The sequence below is a fragment of the Eleutherodactylus coqui genome, unplaced genomic scaffold (genome assembly GCF_035609145.1).
Source record: "Eleutherodactylus coqui strain aEleCoq1 unplaced genomic scaffold, aEleCoq1.hap1 HAP1_SCAFFOLD_625, whole genome shotgun sequence".
NCBI lineage: Eukaryota > Metazoa > Chordata > Amphibia > Anura > Eleutherodactylidae > Eleutherodactylus > Eleutherodactylus coqui.
In genome coordinates, this window is record NW_027102357.1 from 1 (window position 1) to 14,500 (window position 14,500).

Consider the following 14,500-nt stretch of genomic DNA (forward strand, 5'->3'; position numbering starts at 1 on the left):
TGGAGGAGGAGCTGTCAACGGGCATTCTAAGCTGAATGTGCCTGCTCTCGTCAGATCGCGGCCGCCAGCCAGCTTGAGGCCTGGCAAGTACCAGCATGGGTGACCGGCTGGGAATCCCAGGTCCCGTTGACTTTTAAGGCCGTGAGTAGGTTTCTTTCCGTTTCGGAGGTGCGTTCGCACTGCAGAAAGCCCATAGGAAAGGAGAAGGAGCTGTCAATGGGCATTCTAAGCTGAATGTGCCTACTCTCGTCAGATCGCGGCCGCCAGCCAGCTTGAGGCATGGCAAGTACCAGTATGGGTGACCGGCTGGGAATCCCAGGTCCCGTTGACTTTTAAGGCCGTGAGTAGGTTTCTTTCCTTTTCGGAGGTGCGTTCGCACTGCAGAAAGCCCATAGGAAAGGAGGAGGAGCTGTCAACGGGCATTCTAAGCTGAATGTGCCTGCTCTCGTCAGATCGCGGCCGCCAGCCAGCTTGAGGCCTGGCAAGTACCAGTATGGGTGACCGGCTGGGAATCCCAGGTCCCGTTGACTTTTAAGGCCGTGAGTAGGTTTCTTTCCTTTTCGGAGGTGCGTTCGCACTGCAGAAAGCCCATATGAAAGGAGTAGGAGCTGTCAACGGGCATTCTAAGCTGAATGTGCCTGCTCTCGTCAGATCGCGGCCGCCAGCCAGCTTGAGGCCTGGCAAGTACCAGTATGGGTGACCGGCTGGGAAACCCAGGTCCCGTTGACATTTAAGGCCGTGAGTAGGGTTTCTTTCCGTTTCGGAGGTGCGTTCGCACAGCAGAAAGCCCATAGGAAAGGAGGAGGAGCTGTCAACGGGCATTCTAAGCTGAATGTGCCTGCTCTCGTCAGATCGCGGCCGCCAGCCAGCTTGAGGCCTGGCAAGTACCAGTATGGGTGACCGGCTGGGAATCCCAGGTCCCGTTGACTTTTAAGGCCGTGAGTAGGTTGCTTTCCTTTTCGGAGGTGCGTTCGCACTGCAGAAAGCCCATAGGAAAGGAGGAGGAGCTGTCAACGGGCATTCTAAGCTGAATGTGCCTGCTCTCGTCAGATCGCGGCCGCCAGCCAGCTTGAGGCCTGGCAAGTACCAGTATGGGTGACCGGCTGGGAATCCCAGGTCCCGTTGACTTTTAAGGCCGTGAGTAGGTTTCTTTCCTTTTCGGAGGTGCGTTCGCACTGCAGAAAGCCCATAGGAAAGGAGGCGGAGCTGTCAACGGGCATTCTAAGCTGAATGTGCCTGCTCTCGTCAGATCGCGGCCGCCAGCCAGCTTGAGGCCTGGCAAGTACCAGTATGGGTGACCGGCTGGGAATCCAGGTCCCGTTGACTTTTAAGGCCGTGAGTAGGTTTCTTTCCTTTTCGGAGGTGCGTTCGCACTGCAGAAAGCCCATAGGAAAGGAGGCGGAGCTGTCAACGTGCATTCTAAGCTGAATGTGCCTGCTCTCGTCAGATCGCGGCCGCCAGCCAGCTTGAGGCCTGGCAAGTACCAGTATGGGTGACCGGCTGGGAATCCCAGGTCCCGTTGACTTTTAAGGCCGTGAGTAGGTTTCTTTCCGTTTCGGAGGTGCGTTCGCACTGCAGAAAGCCCATAGGAAAGGAGGAGGAGCTGTCAACGGGCATTCTAAGCTGAATGTGCCTGCTCTCGTCAGATCGCGGCCGCCAGCCAGCTTGAGGCCTGGCAAGTACCAGTATGGGTGACCGGCTGGGAATCCGAGGTCCCGTTGACTTTTAAGGCCGTGAGTAGGTTTCTTTCCTTTTCGGAGGTGCGTTCGCACTGCAGAAAGCCCATAGGAAAGGAGGAGAAGCTGTCAACGGGCATTCTAAGCTGAATGTGCCTGCTCTCGTCAGGTCGCGGCCGCCAGCCAGCTTGAGGCCTGGCAAGTACCAGTATGGGTGACCGGCTGGGAATCCCAGGTCCCGTTGACTTTTAAGGCCGTGAGTAGGTTTCTTTCCGTTTCGGAGGTGCGTTCGCACTGCAGAAAGCCCATAGGAAAGGAGGAGGAGCTGTCAACGGGAATTCTAAGCTGAATGTGCCTGCTCTCGTCAGATCGCGGCCGCCAGCCAGCTTGAGGCCTGGCAAGTACCAGTATGGGTGACCGGCTGGGAATCCCAGGTCCCGTGGACTTTTAAGGCCGTGAGTAGGTTTCTTTCCTTTTCGGAGGTGCGTTCGCACTGCAGAAAGCCCATAGGAAAGGAGGAGGAGCTGTCAACGGGCATTCTAAGCTGAATGTGCCTGCTCTCGTCAGATCGCGGCCGCCAGCCAGCTTGAGGCCTGGCAAGTACCAGTATGGGTGACCGGCTGGGAATCCCAGGTCCCGTTGACTTTTAAGGCCGTGAGTAGGTTTCTTTCCTTTTCGGAGGTGCGTTCGCACTGCAGAAAGCCCATAGGAAAGGAGGAGGAGCTGTCAACAGGCATTCTAAGCTGAATGTGCCTGCTCTCGTCAGATCGCGGCCGCCAGCCAGCTTGAGGCCTGGCAAGTACCAGTATGGGTGACCGGCTGGGAATCCCAGGTCCCGTTGACTTTTAAGGCCGTGAGTAGGTTTCTTTCCGTTTCGGAGGTGCGTTCGCACTGCAGAAAGCCCATAGGAAAGGAGGAGGAGCTGTCAACGGGCATTCTAAGCTGAATGTGCCTGCTCTCGTCAGATCGCGGCCGCCAGCCAGCTTGAGGCCTGGCAAGTACCAGTATGGGTGACCGGCTGGGAATCCCAGGTCCCGTTGACTTTTAAGGCCGTGAGTAGGTTTCTTTCCTTTTCGGAGGTGCGTTCGCACTGCAGAAAGCCCATAGGAAAGGAGGAGGAGCTGTCAACGGGCATTCTAAGCTGAATGTGCCTGCTCTCGTCAGATCGCGGCCGCCAGCCAGCTTGAGGCCTGGCAAGTACCAGTATGGGTGACCGGCTGGGAATCCCAGGTCCCGTTGACTTTTAAGGCCGTGAGTAGGTTTCTTTCCGTTTCGGAGGTGCGTTCGCACTGCAGAAAGCCCATAGGAAAGGAGGAGGAGCTGTCAACGGGCATTCTAAGCTGAATGTGCCTGCTCTCGTCAGATCGCGGCCGCCAGCCAGCTTGAGGCCTGGCAAGTACCAGTATGGGTGACCGGCTGGGAATCCCAGATCCCGTTGACTTTTAAGGCCGTGAGTAGGTTTCTTTCCTTTTCGGAGGTGCGGTCGCACTGCAGAAAGCCCATAGGAAAGGAGGAGGAGCTGTCAACGGGCATTCTAATCTGAATGTGCCTGCTCTCGTCAGATCGCAGCCGCCAGCCAGCTTGAGGCCTGGCAAGTACCAGTATGGGTGACCGGCTGGGAATCCCAGGTCCCGTTGACTTTTAAGGCCGTGAGTAGGTTTCTTTCCTTTTCGGAGGTGCGTTCGCACTGCAGAAAGCCCATAGGAAAGGAGGAGGAGCTGTCAACGGGCATTCTAAGCTGAATGTGCCTGCTCTCGTCAGATCGCGGCCGCCAGCCAGCTTGAGGCCTGGCAAGTACCAGTATGGGTGACCGGCTGGGAATCCCAGGTCCCGTTGACTTTTAAGGCCGTGAGTAGGTTGCTTTCCTTTTCGGAGGTGCGTTCGCACTGCAGAAAGCCCATAGGAAAGGATGAGGAGCTGTCAACGGGCATTCTAAGCTGAATGTGCCTGCTCTCGTCAGATCGCGGCCGCCAGCCAGCTTGAGGCCTGGCAAGTACCAGTATGGGTGACCGGCTGGGAATCCCAGGTCCCGTTGACTTTTAAGGCCGTGAGTAGGTTTCTTTCCTTTTCGGAGGTGCGTTCGCACTGCAGAAAGCCCATAGGAAAGGAGGAGGAGCTGTCAACGGGCATTCTAAGCTGAATGTGCCTGCTCTCGTCAGACCGCGGCCGCCAGCCAGCTTGAGGCCTGGCAAGTACCAGTATGGGTGACCGGCTGGGAATCCCAGGTCCCGTTGACTTTTAAGGCCGTGAGTAGGTTTCTTTCCTTTTCGGAGGTGCGTTCGCACTGCAGAAAGCCCATAGGAAAGGAGGGGGAGCTGTCAACGGGCATTCTAAGCTGAATGTGCCTGCTCTCGTCAGATCGCAGCCGCCAGCCAGCTTGAGGCCTGGCAAGTACCAGTATGGGTGACCGGCTGGGAATCCCAGGTCCCGTTGACTTTTAAGGCCGTGAGTAGGTTTCTTTCCTTTTCGGAGGTGCGTTCGCACTGCAGAAAGCCCATAGGAAAGGAGGAGGAGCTGTCAACGGGCATTCTAAGCTGAATGTGCCTGCTCTCGTCAGATCGCGGCCGCCAGCCAGCTTGAGGCCTGGCAAGTACCAGTATGGGTGACCGGCTGGGAATCCCAGGTCCCGTTGACTTTTAAGGCCGTGAGTAGGTTTCTTTCCTTTTCGGAGGTGCGTTCGCACTGCAGAAAGCCCATATGAAAGGAGTAGGAGCTGTCAACGGGCATTCTAAGCTGAATGTGCCTGCTCTCGTCAGATCGCGGCCGCCAGCCAGCTTGAGGCCTGGCAAGTACCAGTATGGGTGACCGGCTGGGAATCCCAGGTCCCGTTGACATTTAAGGCCGTGAGTAGGTTTCTTTCCGTTTCGGAGGTGCGTTCGCACTGCAGAAAGCCCATAGGAAAGGAGGAGGAGCTGTCAACGTGCATTCTAAGCTGAATGTGCCTGCTCTCGTCAGATCGCGGCCGCCAGCCAGCTTGAGGCCTGGCAAGTACCAGTATGGGTGACCGGCTGGGAATCCCAGGTCCCGTTGACTTTTAAGGCCGTGAGTAGGTTTCTTTCCGTTTCGGAGGTGCGTTCGCACTGCAGAAAGCCCATAGGAAAGGAGGAGGAGCTGTCAACGGGAATTCTAAGCTGAATGTGCCTGCTCTCGTCAGATCGCGGCCGCCAGCCAGCTTGAGGCCTGGCAAGTACCAGTATGGGTGACCGGCTGGGAATCCCAGGTCCCGTGGACTTTTAAGGCCGTGAGTAGGTTTCTTTCCTTTTCGGAGGTGCGTTCGCACTGCAGAAAGCCCATAGGAAAGGAGGAGGAGCTGTCAACGGGCATTCTAAGCTGAATGTGCCTGCTCTCGTCAGATCGCGGCCGCCAGCCAGCTTGAGGCCTGGCAAGTACCAGTATGGGTGACCGGCTGGGAATCCCAGGTCCCGTTGACTTTTAAGGCCGTGAGTAGGTTTCTTTCCTTTTCGGAGGTGCGTTCGCACTGCAGAAAGCCCATAGGAAAGGAGGAGGAGCTGTCAACGGGAATTCTAAGCTGAATGTGCCTGCTCTCGTCAGATCGCGGCCGCCAGCCAGCTTGAGGCCTGGCAAGTACCAGTATGGGTGACCGGCTGGGAATCCCAGGTCCCGTTGACTTTTAAGGCCGTGAGTAGGTTTCTTTCCGTTTCGGAGGTGCGTTCGCACTGCAGAAAGCCCATAGGAAAGGAGGAGGAGCTGTCAACGGGCATTCTAAGCTGAATGTGCCTGCTCTCGTCAGATCGCAGCCGCCAGCCAGCTTGAGGCCTGGCAAGTACCAGTATGGGTGACCGGCTGGGAATCCCACATCCCGTTGACTTTTAAGGCCGTGAGTAGGTTTCTTTCCTTTTCGGAGGTGCGGTCGCACTGCAGAAAGCCCATAGGAAAGGAGGAGGAGCTGTCAACGGGCATTCTAATCTGAATGTGCCTGCTCTCGTCAGATCGCAGCCGCCAGCCAGCTTGAGGCCTGGCAAGTACCAGTATGGGTGACCGGCTGGGAATCCCAGGTCCCGTTGACTTTTAAGGCCGTGAGTAGGTTTCTTTCCTTTTCGGAGGTGCGTTCGCACTGCAGAAAGCCCATAGGAAAGGAGGAGGAGCTGTCAACGGGCATTCTAAGCTGAATGTGCCTGCTCTCGTCAGATCGCGGCCGCCAGCCAGCTTGAGGCCTGGCAAGTACCAGTATGGGTGACCGGCTGGGAATCCCAGGTCCCGTTGACTTTTAAGGCCGTGAGTAGGTTTCTTTCCTTTTCGGAGGTGCGTTCGCACTGCAGAAAGCCCATAGGAAAGGAGGAGGAGCTGTCAACGGGCATTCTAAGCTGAATGTGCCTGCTCTCGTCAGATCGCGGCCGCCAGCCAGCTTGAGGCCTGGCAAGTACCAGTATGGGTGACCGGCTGGGAATCCCAGGTCCCGTTGACTTTTAAGGCCGTGAGTAGGTTTCTTTCCTTTTCGGAGGTGCGTTCGCACTGCAGAAAGCCCATAGGAAAGGAGGAGGAGCTGTCAACGGGCATTCTAAGCTGAATGTGCCTGCTCTCGTCAGACCGCGGCCGCCAGCCAGCTTGAGGCCTGGCAAGTACCAGTATGGGTGACCGGCTGGGAATCCCAGGTCCCGTTGACTTTTAAGGCCGTGAGTAGGTTTCTTTCCTTTTCGGAGGTGCGTTCGCACTGCAGAAAGCCCATGGGAAAGGAGGAGGAGCTGTCAACGGGCATTCTAAGCTGAATGTGCCTGCTCTCGTCAGATCGCGGCCGCCAGCCAGCTTGAGGCCTGGCGAGTACCAGCATGGGTGACCGGCTGGGAATCCCAGGTCCCGTTGACTTTTAAGGCCGTGAGTAGGTTTCTTTCCGTTTCGGAGGTGCGTTCGCACTGCAGAAAGCCCATAGGAAAGGAGGAGGAGCTGTCAACGGGCATTCTAAGCTGAATGTGCCTGCTCTCGTCAGACCGCGGCCGCCAGCCAGCTTGAGGCCTGGCAAGTACCAGTATGGGTGACCGGCTGGGAATCCCAGGTCCCGTTGACTTTTAAGGCCGTGAGTAGGTTTCTTTCCTTTTCGGAGGTGCGTTCGCACTGCAGAAAGCCCATAGGAAAGGAGGAGGAGCTGTCAACGGGCATTCTAAGCTGAATGTGCCTGCTCTCGTCAGATCGCGGCCGCCAGCCAGCTTGAGGCCTAGCAAGTACCAGCATGGGTGACCGGCTGGGAATCCCAGGTCCCGTTGACTTTTAAGGCCGTGAGTAGGTTTCTTTCCGTTTCGGAGGTGCGTTCGCACTGCAGAAAGCCCATAGGAAAGGAGGAGGAGCTGTCAACGGGCATTCTAAGCTGAATGTGCCTACTCTCGTCAGATCGCGGCCGCCAGCCAGCTTGAGGCATGGCAAGTACCAGTATGGGTGACCGGCTGGGAATCCCAGGTCCCGTTGACTTTTAAGGCCGTGAGTAGGTTTCTTTCCTTTTCGGAGGTGCGTTCGCACTGCAGAAAGCCCATAGGAAAGGAGGAGGAGCTGTCAACGGGCATTCTAAGCTGAATGTGCCTGCTCTCGTCAGATCGCGGCCGCCAGCCAGCTTGAGGCCTGGCAAGTACCAGTATGGGTGACCGGCTGGGAATCCCAGGTCCCGTTGACTTTTAAGGCCGTGAGTAGGTTTCTTTCCTTTTCGGAGGTGCGTTCGCACTGCAGAAAGCCCATAGGAAAGGAGGAGGAGCTGTCAACGGGCATTCTAAGCTGAATGTGCCTGCTCTCGTCAGATCGCGGCCGCCAGCCAGCCTGAGGCCTGGCAAGTACCAGTATGGGTGACCGGCTGGGAATCCCAGGTCCCGTTGACTTTTAAGGCCGTGAGTAGGTTGCTTTCCTTTTCGGAGGTGCGTTCGCACTGCAGAAAGCCCATAGGAAAGGAGGAGGAGCTGTCAACGGGCATTCTAAGCTGAATGTACCTGCTCTCGTCAGATCGCGGCCGCCAGCCAGCTTGAGGCCTGGCAAGTACCAGTATGGGTGACCGGCTGGGAATCCCAGGTCCCGTTGACATTTAAGGCCGTGAGTAGGTTTCTTTCCTTTTCGGAGGTGCGTTCGCACTGCAGAAAGCCCATAGGAAAGGAGGAGGAGCTGTCAACGGGCATTCTAAGCTGAATGTGCGTGCTCTCGTCAGATCGTGGCCGCCAGCCAGCTTGAGGCCTGGCAAGTACCAGTATGGGTGACCGGCTGGGAATCCCAGGTCTCGTTGACTTTTAAGGCCGTGAGTAGGTTTCTTTCCGTTTCGGAGGTGCGTTCGCACTGCAGAAAGCCCATAGGAAAGGAGGAGGAGCTGTCAACGGGCATTCTAAGCTGAATGTGCCTGCTCTCGTCAGATCGCGGCCGCCAGCCAGCTTGAGGCCTGGCAAGTACCAGTATGGGTGACCGGCTGGGAATCCCAGGTCCCGTTGACTTTTAAGGCCGTGAGTAGGTTTCTTTCCTTTTCGGAGGTGCGTTCGCACTGCAGAAAGCCCATAGGAAAGGAGGAGGAGCTGTCAACGGGCATTCTAAGCTGAATGTGCCTGCTCTCGTCAGATCGCGGTCGCCAGCCAGCTTGAGGCCTGGCAAGTACCAGTATGGGTGACCGGCTGGGAATCCCAGGTCCCGTTGACTTTTAAGGCCGTGAGTAGGTTGCTTTCCTTTTCGGAGGTGCGTTCGCACTGCAGAAAGCCCATAGGAAAGGAGGATGAGCTGTCAACGGGCATTCTAAGCTGAATGTGCCTGCTCTCGTCAGATCGCGGCCGCCAGCCAGCTTCAGGCCTGGCAAGTACCAGTATGGGTGACCGGCTGGGAATCCCAGGTCCCGTTGACATTTAAGGCCGTGAGTAGGTTTCTTTCCTTTTCGGAAGTGCGTTCGCACTGCAGAAAGCCCATAGGAAAGGAGGAGGAGCTGTCAACGGGCATTCTAAGCTGAATGTGCCTGCTCTCGTCAGATCGCGGCCGCCAGCCAGCTTGAGGCCTGGCAAGTACCAGTATGGGTGACCGGCTGGGAATCCCAGGTCCAGTTGACTTTTAAGGCCGTGAGTAGGTTTCTTTCCTTTTCGGAGGTGCGTTCGCACTGCAGAAAGCCCATAGGAAAGGAGGAGGAGCTGTCAACGGGCAATCTAAGCTGAATGTGCCTGCTCTCGTCAGATCGCGGCCGCCAGCCAGCTTGAGGCCTGGCAAGTACCAGTATGGGTGACCGGCTGGGAATCCCAGGTCCCGTTGACTTTTAAGGCCGTGAGTAGGTTTCTTTCCTTTTCGGAAGTGCGTTCGCACTGCAGAAAGCCCATAGGAAAGGAGGAGGAGCTATCAACGGGCATTCTAAGCTGAATGTGCCTGCTCTCGTCAGATCGCGGCCGCCAGCCAGCTTGAGGCCTGGCAAGTACCAGTATGGGTGACCGGCTGGGAATCCCAGGTCCCGTTGACTTTTAAGGCCGTGAGTAGGTTTCTTTCCTTTTCGGAGGTGCGTTCGCACTGCAGAAAGCCCATAGGAAAGGAGGAGGAGCTGTCAACGGGCATTCTAAGCTGAATGTGCCTGCTCTCGTCAGATCGCGGCCGCCAGCCAGCTTGAGGCCTGGCAAGTACCAGTATGGGTGACCGGCTGGGAATCCCAGGTCCCGTTGACTTTTAAGGCCGTGAGTAGGTTTCTTTCCGTTTCGGAGGTGCGTTCGCACTGCAGAAAGCCCATAGGAAAGGAGGAGGAGCTGTCAACGGGCATTCTAAGCTGAATGTGCCTGCTCTCGTCAGATCGCGGCCGCCAGCCAGCTTGAGGCCTGGCAAGTACCAGTATGGGTGACCGGCTGGGAATCCCAGGTCCCGTTGACTTTTAAGGCCGTGAGTAGGTTGCTTTCCTTTTCGGAGGTGCGTTCGCACTGCAGAAAGCCCATAGGAAAGGAGGAGGAGCTGTCAACGGGCATTCTAAGCTGAATGTGCCTGCTCTCGTCAGATCGCGGCCGCCAGCCAGCTTGAGGCCTGGCAAGTACCAGTATGGGTGACCGGCTGGGAATCCCAGGTCCCGTTGACTTTTAAGGCCGTGAGTAGGTTTCTTTCCTTTTCGGAGGTGCGTTCGCACTGCAGAAAGCCCATAGGAAAGGAGGAGGAGCTGTCAACGGGCATTCTAAGCTGAATGTGCCTGCTCTCGTCAGATCGCGGCCGCCAGCCAGCTTGAGGCCTGGCAAGTACCAGTATGGGTGACCGGCTGGGAATTCCAGGTCCCGTTGACTTTTAAGGCCGTGAGTAGGTTTCTTTCCTTTTCGGAAGTGCGTTCGCACTGCAGAAAGCCCATAGGAAAGGAGGAGGAGCTGTCAACGGGCATTCTAAGCTGAATGTGCCTGCTCTCGTCAGATCGCGGCCGCCAGCCAGCTTGAGGCCTGGCAAGTACCAGTATGGGTGACCGGCTGGGAATCCCAGGTCCAGTTGACTTTTAAGGCCGTGAGTAGGTTTCTTTCCTTTTCGGAGGTGCGTTCGCACTGCAGAAAGCCCATAGGAAAGGAGGAGGAGCTGTCAACGGGCGTTCTAAGCTGAATGTGCCTGCTCTCGTCAGATCGCGGCCGCCAGCCAGCTTGAGGCCTGGCAAGTACCAGTATGGGTGACCGGCTGGGAATCCCAGGTCCCGTTGACTTTTAAGGCCGTGAGTAGGTTTCTTTCCTTTTCGGAGGTGCGTTCGCACTGCAGAAAGCCCATAGGAAAGGAGGAGGAGCTGTCAACGGGCATTCTAAGCTGAATGTGTCTGCTCTCGTCAGATCGCGGCCGCCAGCCAGCTTGAGGCCTGGCAAGTACCAGTATGGGTGACCGGCTGGGAATCCCAGGTCCCGTTGACTTTTAAGGCCGTGAGTAGGTTGCTTTCCTTTTCGGAGGTGCGTTCGCACTGCAGAAAGCCCATAGGAAAGGAGGAGGAGCTGTCAACGGGCATTCTAAGCTGAATGTGCCTGCTCTCGTCAGATCGCGGCCGCCAGCCAGCTTGAGGCCTGGCAAGTACCAGTATGGGTGACCGGCTGGGAATCCCAGGTCCCGTTGACTTTTAAGGCCGTGAGTAGGTTTCTTTCCTTTTCGGAGGTGCGTTCGCACTGCAGAAAGCCCATAGGAAAGGAGGAGGAGCTGTCAACGGGCATTCTAAGCTGAATGTGCCTGCTCTCGTCAGATCGCGGCCGCCAGCCAGCTTGAGGCCTGGCAAGTACCAGTATGGGTGACCGGCTGGGAATCCCAGGTCCCGTTGACTTTTAAGGCCGTGAGTAGGTTTCTTTCCTTTTCGGAGGTGCGTTCGCACTGCAGAAAGCCCATAGGAAAGGAGGAGGAGCTGTCAACGGGCATTCTAAGCTGAATGTGCCTGCTCTCGTCAGATCGCGGCCGCCAGCCAGCTTGAGGCCTGGCAAGTACCAGTATGGGTGACCGGCTGGGAATCCCAGGTCCCGTTGACTTTTAAGGCCGTGAGTAGGTTTCTTTCCTTTTCGGAGGTGCGTTCGCACTGCAGAAAGCCCATAGGAAAGGAGGAGGAGCTGTCAACGGGCATTCTAAGCTGAATGTGCCTGCTCTCGTCAGATCGCGGCCGCCAGCCAGCTTGAGGCCTGGCAAGTACCAGTATGGGTGACCGGCTGGGAATCCCAGGTCCCGTTGACTTTTAAGGCCGTGAGTAGGTTTCTTTCCTTTTCGGAGGTGCGTTCGCACTGCAGAAAGCCCATAGGAAAGGAGGAGGAGCTGTCAACGGGCATTCTAAGCTGAATGTGCCTGCTCTCGTCAGATCGCGGCCGCCAGCCAGCTTGAGGCCTGGCAAGTACCAGTATGGGTGACCGGCTGGGAATCCCAGGTCCCGTTGACTTTTAAGGCCGTGAGTAGGTTTCTTTCCTTTTCGGAGGTGCGTTCGCACTGCAGAAAGCCCATAGGAAAGGAGGAGGAGCTGTCAACGGGCATTCTAAGCTGAATGTGCCTGCTCTCGTCAGATCGCGGCCGCCAGCCAGCTTGAGGCCTGGCAAGTACCAGTATGGGTGACCGGCTGGGAATCCCAGGTCCCGTTGACTTTTAAGGCCGTGAGTAGGTTTCTTTCCTTTTCGGAAGTGCGTTCGCACTGCAGAAAGCCCATAGGAAAGGAGGAGGAGCTGTCAACGGGCATTCTAAGCTGAATGTGCCTGCTCTCGTCAGATCGCGGCCGCCAGCCAGCTTGAGGCCTGGCAAGTACCAGTATGGGTGACCGGCTGGGAATCCCAGGTCCCGTTGACTTTTAAGGCCGTGAGTAGGTTTCTTTCCTTTTCGGAGGTGCGTTCGCACTGCAGAAAGCCCATAGGAAAGGAGGAGGAGCTGTCAACGGGCATTCTAAGCTGAATGTGCCTGCTCTCGTCAGATCGCGGCCGCCAGCCAGCTTGAGGCCTGGCAAGTACCAGTATGGGTGACCGGCTGGGAATCCCAGGTCCCGTTGACTTTTAAGGCCGTGAGTAGGTTTCTTTCCTTTTCGGAAGTGCGTTCGCACTGCAGAAAGCCCATAGGAAAGGAGGAGGAGCTGTCAACAGGCATTCTAAGCTGAATGTGCCTGCTCTCGTCAGATCGCGGCCGCCAGCCAGCTTGAGGCCTGGCAAGTACCAGTATGGGTGACCGGCTGGGAATCCCAGGTCCCGTTGGCTTTTAAGGCCGTGAGTAGGTTTCTTTCCTTTTCGGAGGTGCGTTCGCACTGCAGAAAGCCCATAGGAAAGGAGGAGGAGCTGTCAACGGGCATTCTAAGCTGAATGTGCCTGCTCTCGTCAGATCGCGGCCGCCAGCCAGCTTGAGGCCTGGCAAGTACCAGTATGGGTGACCGGCTGGGAATCCCAGGTCCCGTTGACTTTTAAGGCCGTGAGTAGGTTGCTTTCCGTTTCGGAGGTGCGTTCGCACTGCAGAAAGCCCATAGGAAAGGAGGAGGAGCTGTCAACGGGCATTCTAAGCTGAATGTGCCTGCTCTCGTCAGATCGCGGCCGCCAGCCAGCTTGAGGCCTGGCAAGTACCAGTATGGGTGACCGGCTGGGAATCCCAGGTCCCGTTGACTTTTAAGGCCGTGAGTAGGTTTCTTTCCGTTTCGGAGGTGCGTTCGCACTGCAGAAAGCCCATAGGAAAGGAGGAGGAGCTGTCAACGGGCATTCTAAGCTGAATGTGCCTGCTCTCGTCAGATCGCGGCCGCCAGCCAGCTTGAGGCCTGGCAAGTACCAGTATGGGTGACCGGCTGGGAATCCCAGGTCCCGTTGACTTTTAAGGTCGTGAGTAGGTTGCTTTCCTTTTCGGAGGTGCGTTCGCACTGCAGAAAGCCCATAGGAAAGGAGGAGGAGCTTTCAACGGGCATTCTAAGCTGAATGTGCCTGCTCTCGTCAGATCGCGGCCGCCAGCCAGCTTGAGGCCTGGCAAGTACCAGTATGGGTGACCGGCTGGGAATCCCAGGTCCCGTTGACTTTTAAGGCCGTGAGTAGGTTGCTTTCCTTTTCGGAGGTGCGTTCGCACTGCAGAAAGCCCATAGGAAAGGAGGAGGAGCTGTCAACGGGCATTCTAAGCTGAATGTACCTGCTCTCGTCAGATCGCGGCCGCCAGCCAGCTTGAGGCCTGGCAAGTACCAGTATGGGTGACCGGCTGGGAATCCCAGGTCCCATTGACTTTTAAGGCCGTGAGTAGGTTTCTTTCCGTTTCGGAGGTGCGTTCGCACTGCAGAAAGCCCATAGGAAAGGAGGAGGAGCTGTCAACGGGCATTCTAAGCTGAATGTGCCTGCTCTCGTCAGATCGCGGCCGCCAGCCAGCTTGAGGCCTGGCAAGTACCAGTATGGGTGACCGGCTGGGAATCCCAGGTCCCGTTGACTTTTAAGGCCGTGAGTAGGTTTCTTTCCTTTTCGGAGGTGCGTTCGCACTGCAGAAAGCCCATAGGAAAGGAGGAGGAGCTGTCAACGGGCGTTCTAAGCTGAATGTGCCTGCTCTCGTCAGATCGTGGCCGCCAGCCAGCTTGAGGCCTGGCAAGTACCAGTATGGGTGACCGGCTGGGAATCCCAGGTCCCGTTGACTTTTAAGGCCGTGAGTAGGTTGCTTTCCTTTTCGGAGGTGCGTTCGCACTGCAGAAAGCCCATAGGAAAGGAGGAGGAGCTGTCAACGGGCATTCTAAGCTGAATGTACCTGCTCTCGTCAGATCGCGGCCGCCAGCCAGCTTGAGGCCTGGCAAGTACCAGTGTGGGTGACCGGCTGGGAATCCCAGGTCCCGTTGACTTTTAAGGCCGTGAGTAGGTTTCTTTCCGTTTCGGAGGTGCGTTCGCACTGCAGAAAGCCCATAGGAAAGGAGGAGGAGCTGTCAACGGGCATTCTAAGCTGAATGTGCCTGCTCTCGTCAGATCGCGGCCGCCAGCCAGCTTGAGGCCTGGCAAGTACCAGTATGGGTGACCGGCTGGGAATCCCAGGTCCCGTTGACTTTTAAGGCCGTGAGTAGGTTTCTTTCCTTTTCGGAGGTGCGTTCGCACTGCAGAAAGCCCATAGGAAAGGAGGAGGAGCTGTCAACGGGCATTCTAAGCTGAATGTGCCTGCTCTCGTCAGATCGCGGCCGCCAGCCAGCTTGAGGCCTGGCAAGTACCAGTATGGGTGACCGGCTGGGAATCCCAGGTCCCGTTGACTTTTAAGGCCGTGAGTAGGTTTCTTTCCGTTTCGGAGGTGCGTTCGCACTGCAGAAAGCCCATAGGAAAGGAGGAGGAGCTGTCAACGGGCATTCTAAGCTGAATGTGCCTGCTCTCGTCAGATCGCGGCCGCCAGCCAGCTTGAGGCCTGGCAAGTACCAGTATGGGTGACCGGCTGGGAATCCCAGGTCCCGTTGACTTTTAAGGCCGTGAGTAGGTTGCTTTCCTTTTCGGAGGTGC

At 56.8% G+C, this 14,500-nt stretch overlaps 69 pseudogenes; all 69 read left to right on the forward strand.

Annotated features, from left to right (window-relative positions):
* Positions 1-13: 13 nt before the first annotated feature.
* LOC136602029 (5S ribosomal RNA) lies at positions 14-132 on the forward strand (annotated as a pseudogene).
* Positions 133-411: 279 nt separating this feature from the next.
* Positions 412-530, forward strand: LOC136602165 (5S ribosomal RNA; annotated as a pseudogene).
* Positions 531-610: 80 nt separating this feature from the next.
* Positions 611-729, forward strand: LOC136602050 (5S ribosomal RNA; annotated as a pseudogene).
* Positions 730-810: 81 nt separating this feature from the next.
* Positions 811-929, forward strand: LOC136602166 (5S ribosomal RNA; annotated as a pseudogene).
* An 80-nt stretch (positions 930-1,009) lies between these two features.
* Positions 1,010-1,128, forward strand: LOC136602167 (5S ribosomal RNA; annotated as a pseudogene).
* Positions 1,129-1,208: 80 nt separating this feature from the next.
* On the forward strand, positions 1,209-1,326 carry LOC136602041 (5S ribosomal RNA; annotated as a pseudogene).
* Positions 1,327-1,406: 80 nt separating this feature from the next.
* Positions 1,407-1,525, forward strand: LOC136602124 (5S ribosomal RNA; annotated as a pseudogene).
* An 80-nt stretch (positions 1,526-1,605) lies between these two features.
* LOC136602127 (5S ribosomal RNA) lies at positions 1,606-1,724 on the forward strand (annotated as a pseudogene).
* An 80-nt stretch (positions 1,725-1,804) lies between these two features.
* Positions 1,805-1,923, forward strand: LOC136602101 (5S ribosomal RNA; annotated as a pseudogene).
* An 80-nt stretch (positions 1,924-2,003) lies between these two features.
* On the forward strand, positions 2,004-2,122 carry LOC136602139 (5S ribosomal RNA; annotated as a pseudogene).
* Positions 2,123-2,202: 80 nt separating this feature from the next.
* LOC136602168 (5S ribosomal RNA) lies at positions 2,203-2,321 on the forward strand (annotated as a pseudogene).
* Positions 2,322-2,401: 80 nt separating this feature from the next.
* LOC136602126 (5S ribosomal RNA) lies at positions 2,402-2,520 on the forward strand (annotated as a pseudogene).
* An 80-nt stretch (positions 2,521-2,600) lies between these two features.
* LOC136602135 (5S ribosomal RNA) lies at positions 2,601-2,719 on the forward strand (annotated as a pseudogene).
* An 80-nt stretch (positions 2,720-2,799) lies between these two features.
* LOC136602147 (5S ribosomal RNA) lies at positions 2,800-2,918 on the forward strand (annotated as a pseudogene).
* An 80-nt stretch (positions 2,919-2,998) lies between these two features.
* Positions 2,999-3,117, forward strand: LOC136602137 (5S ribosomal RNA; annotated as a pseudogene).
* An 80-nt stretch (positions 3,118-3,197) lies between these two features.
* LOC136602060 (5S ribosomal RNA) lies at positions 3,198-3,316 on the forward strand (annotated as a pseudogene).
* An 80-nt stretch (positions 3,317-3,396) lies between these two features.
* LOC136602154 (5S ribosomal RNA) lies at positions 3,397-3,515 on the forward strand (annotated as a pseudogene).
* Positions 3,516-3,595: 80 nt separating this feature from the next.
* Positions 3,596-3,714, forward strand: LOC136602155 (5S ribosomal RNA; annotated as a pseudogene).
* An 80-nt stretch (positions 3,715-3,794) lies between these two features.
* On the forward strand, positions 3,795-3,913 carry LOC136602055 (5S ribosomal RNA; annotated as a pseudogene).
* Positions 3,914-3,993: 80 nt separating this feature from the next.
* Positions 3,994-4,112, forward strand: LOC136601946 (5S ribosomal RNA; annotated as a pseudogene).
* An 80-nt stretch (positions 4,113-4,192) lies between these two features.
* LOC136602156 (5S ribosomal RNA) lies at positions 4,193-4,311 on the forward strand (annotated as a pseudogene).
* An 80-nt stretch (positions 4,312-4,391) lies between these two features.
* Positions 4,392-4,510, forward strand: LOC136602048 (5S ribosomal RNA; annotated as a pseudogene).
* An 80-nt stretch (positions 4,511-4,590) lies between these two features.
* LOC136602125 (5S ribosomal RNA) lies at positions 4,591-4,709 on the forward strand (annotated as a pseudogene).
* Positions 4,710-4,789: 80 nt separating this feature from the next.
* Positions 4,790-4,908, forward strand: LOC136602140 (5S ribosomal RNA; annotated as a pseudogene).
* An 80-nt stretch (positions 4,909-4,988) lies between these two features.
* LOC136602158 (5S ribosomal RNA) lies at positions 4,989-5,107 on the forward strand (annotated as a pseudogene).
* An 80-nt stretch (positions 5,108-5,187) lies between these two features.
* Positions 5,188-5,306, forward strand: LOC136602077 (5S ribosomal RNA; annotated as a pseudogene).
* Positions 5,307-5,585: 279 nt separating this feature from the next.
* LOC136602062 (5S ribosomal RNA) lies at positions 5,586-5,704 on the forward strand (annotated as a pseudogene).
* An 80-nt stretch (positions 5,705-5,784) lies between these two features.
* Positions 5,785-5,903, forward strand: LOC136602159 (5S ribosomal RNA; annotated as a pseudogene).
* An 80-nt stretch (positions 5,904-5,983) lies between these two features.
* Positions 5,984-6,102, forward strand: LOC136602170 (5S ribosomal RNA; annotated as a pseudogene).
* Positions 6,103-6,182: 80 nt separating this feature from the next.
* On the forward strand, positions 6,183-6,301 carry LOC136602056 (5S ribosomal RNA; annotated as a pseudogene).
* An 80-nt stretch (positions 6,302-6,381) lies between these two features.
* Positions 6,382-6,500, forward strand: LOC136602059 (5S ribosomal RNA; annotated as a pseudogene).
* An 80-nt stretch (positions 6,501-6,580) lies between these two features.
* LOC136602057 (5S ribosomal RNA) lies at positions 6,581-6,699 on the forward strand (annotated as a pseudogene).
* Positions 6,700-6,779: 80 nt separating this feature from the next.
* Positions 6,780-6,898, forward strand: LOC136602119 (5S ribosomal RNA; annotated as a pseudogene).
* A 279-nt stretch (positions 6,899-7,177) lies between these two features.
* Positions 7,178-7,296, forward strand: LOC136602171 (5S ribosomal RNA; annotated as a pseudogene).
* Positions 7,297-7,376: 80 nt separating this feature from the next.
* Positions 7,377-7,495, forward strand: LOC136602110 (5S ribosomal RNA; annotated as a pseudogene).
* An 80-nt stretch (positions 7,496-7,575) lies between these two features.
* On the forward strand, positions 7,576-7,694 carry LOC136601989 (5S ribosomal RNA; annotated as a pseudogene).
* Positions 7,695-7,973: 279 nt separating this feature from the next.
* LOC136602172 (5S ribosomal RNA) lies at positions 7,974-8,092 on the forward strand (annotated as a pseudogene).
* An 80-nt stretch (positions 8,093-8,172) lies between these two features.
* On the forward strand, positions 8,173-8,291 carry LOC136602031 (5S ribosomal RNA; annotated as a pseudogene).
* An 80-nt stretch (positions 8,292-8,371) lies between these two features.
* On the forward strand, positions 8,372-8,490 carry LOC136602123 (5S ribosomal RNA; annotated as a pseudogene).
* Positions 8,491-8,570: 80 nt separating this feature from the next.
* Positions 8,571-8,689, forward strand: LOC136602128 (5S ribosomal RNA; annotated as a pseudogene).
* Positions 8,690-8,769: 80 nt separating this feature from the next.
* On the forward strand, positions 8,770-8,888 carry LOC136602093 (5S ribosomal RNA; annotated as a pseudogene).
* An 80-nt stretch (positions 8,889-8,968) lies between these two features.
* LOC136602100 (5S ribosomal RNA) lies at positions 8,969-9,087 on the forward strand (annotated as a pseudogene).
* An 80-nt stretch (positions 9,088-9,167) lies between these two features.
* Positions 9,168-9,286, forward strand: LOC136602173 (5S ribosomal RNA; annotated as a pseudogene).
* An 80-nt stretch (positions 9,287-9,366) lies between these two features.
* Positions 9,367-9,485, forward strand: LOC136602160 (5S ribosomal RNA; annotated as a pseudogene).
* An 80-nt stretch (positions 9,486-9,565) lies between these two features.
* LOC136602161 (5S ribosomal RNA) lies at positions 9,566-9,684 on the forward strand (annotated as a pseudogene).
* An 80-nt stretch (positions 9,685-9,764) lies between these two features.
* On the forward strand, positions 9,765-9,883 carry LOC136602099 (5S ribosomal RNA; annotated as a pseudogene).
* An 80-nt stretch (positions 9,884-9,963) lies between these two features.
* Positions 9,964-10,082, forward strand: LOC136602129 (5S ribosomal RNA; annotated as a pseudogene).
* Positions 10,083-10,162: 80 nt separating this feature from the next.
* LOC136602103 (5S ribosomal RNA) lies at positions 10,163-10,281 on the forward strand (annotated as a pseudogene).
* An 80-nt stretch (positions 10,282-10,361) lies between these two features.
* Positions 10,362-10,480, forward strand: LOC136602106 (5S ribosomal RNA; annotated as a pseudogene).
* Positions 10,481-10,560: 80 nt separating this feature from the next.
* On the forward strand, positions 10,561-10,679 carry LOC136602174 (5S ribosomal RNA; annotated as a pseudogene).
* An 80-nt stretch (positions 10,680-10,759) lies between these two features.
* On the forward strand, positions 10,760-10,878 carry LOC136602176 (5S ribosomal RNA; annotated as a pseudogene).
* Positions 10,879-10,958: 80 nt separating this feature from the next.
* Positions 10,959-11,077, forward strand: LOC136602177 (5S ribosomal RNA; annotated as a pseudogene).
* An 80-nt stretch (positions 11,078-11,157) lies between these two features.
* On the forward strand, positions 11,158-11,276 carry LOC136602178 (5S ribosomal RNA; annotated as a pseudogene).
* An 80-nt stretch (positions 11,277-11,356) lies between these two features.
* Positions 11,357-11,475, forward strand: LOC136602179 (5S ribosomal RNA; annotated as a pseudogene).
* Positions 11,476-11,555: 80 nt separating this feature from the next.
* Positions 11,556-11,674, forward strand: LOC136602180 (5S ribosomal RNA; annotated as a pseudogene).
* An 80-nt stretch (positions 11,675-11,754) lies between these two features.
* On the forward strand, positions 11,755-11,873 carry LOC136602182 (5S ribosomal RNA; annotated as a pseudogene).
* An 80-nt stretch (positions 11,874-11,953) lies between these two features.
* LOC136602183 (5S ribosomal RNA) lies at positions 11,954-12,072 on the forward strand (annotated as a pseudogene).
* Positions 12,073-12,152: 80 nt separating this feature from the next.
* LOC136602143 (5S ribosomal RNA) lies at positions 12,153-12,271 on the forward strand (annotated as a pseudogene).
* An 80-nt stretch (positions 12,272-12,351) lies between these two features.
* Positions 12,352-12,470, forward strand: LOC136602184 (5S ribosomal RNA; annotated as a pseudogene).
* Positions 12,471-12,550: 80 nt separating this feature from the next.
* Positions 12,551-12,669, forward strand: LOC136602185 (5S ribosomal RNA; annotated as a pseudogene).
* An 80-nt stretch (positions 12,670-12,749) lies between these two features.
* On the forward strand, positions 12,750-12,868 carry LOC136602187 (5S ribosomal RNA; annotated as a pseudogene).
* An 80-nt stretch (positions 12,869-12,948) lies between these two features.
* Positions 12,949-13,067, forward strand: LOC136602084 (5S ribosomal RNA; annotated as a pseudogene).
* An 80-nt stretch (positions 13,068-13,147) lies between these two features.
* LOC136602066 (5S ribosomal RNA) lies at positions 13,148-13,266 on the forward strand (annotated as a pseudogene).
* Positions 13,267-13,346: 80 nt separating this feature from the next.
* Positions 13,347-13,465, forward strand: LOC136601947 (5S ribosomal RNA; annotated as a pseudogene).
* An 80-nt stretch (positions 13,466-13,545) lies between these two features.
* Positions 13,546-13,664, forward strand: LOC136602148 (5S ribosomal RNA; annotated as a pseudogene).
* An 80-nt stretch (positions 13,665-13,744) lies between these two features.
* LOC136602157 (5S ribosomal RNA) lies at positions 13,745-13,863 on the forward strand (annotated as a pseudogene).
* Positions 13,864-13,943: 80 nt separating this feature from the next.
* LOC136601948 (5S ribosomal RNA) lies at positions 13,944-14,062 on the forward strand (annotated as a pseudogene).
* Positions 14,063-14,142: 80 nt separating this feature from the next.
* On the forward strand, positions 14,143-14,261 carry LOC136601949 (5S ribosomal RNA; annotated as a pseudogene).
* An 80-nt stretch (positions 14,262-14,341) lies between these two features.
* On the forward strand, positions 14,342-14,460 carry LOC136601950 (5S ribosomal RNA; annotated as a pseudogene).
* The last annotated feature ends 40 nt before the right edge of the window (positions 14,461-14,500 follow it).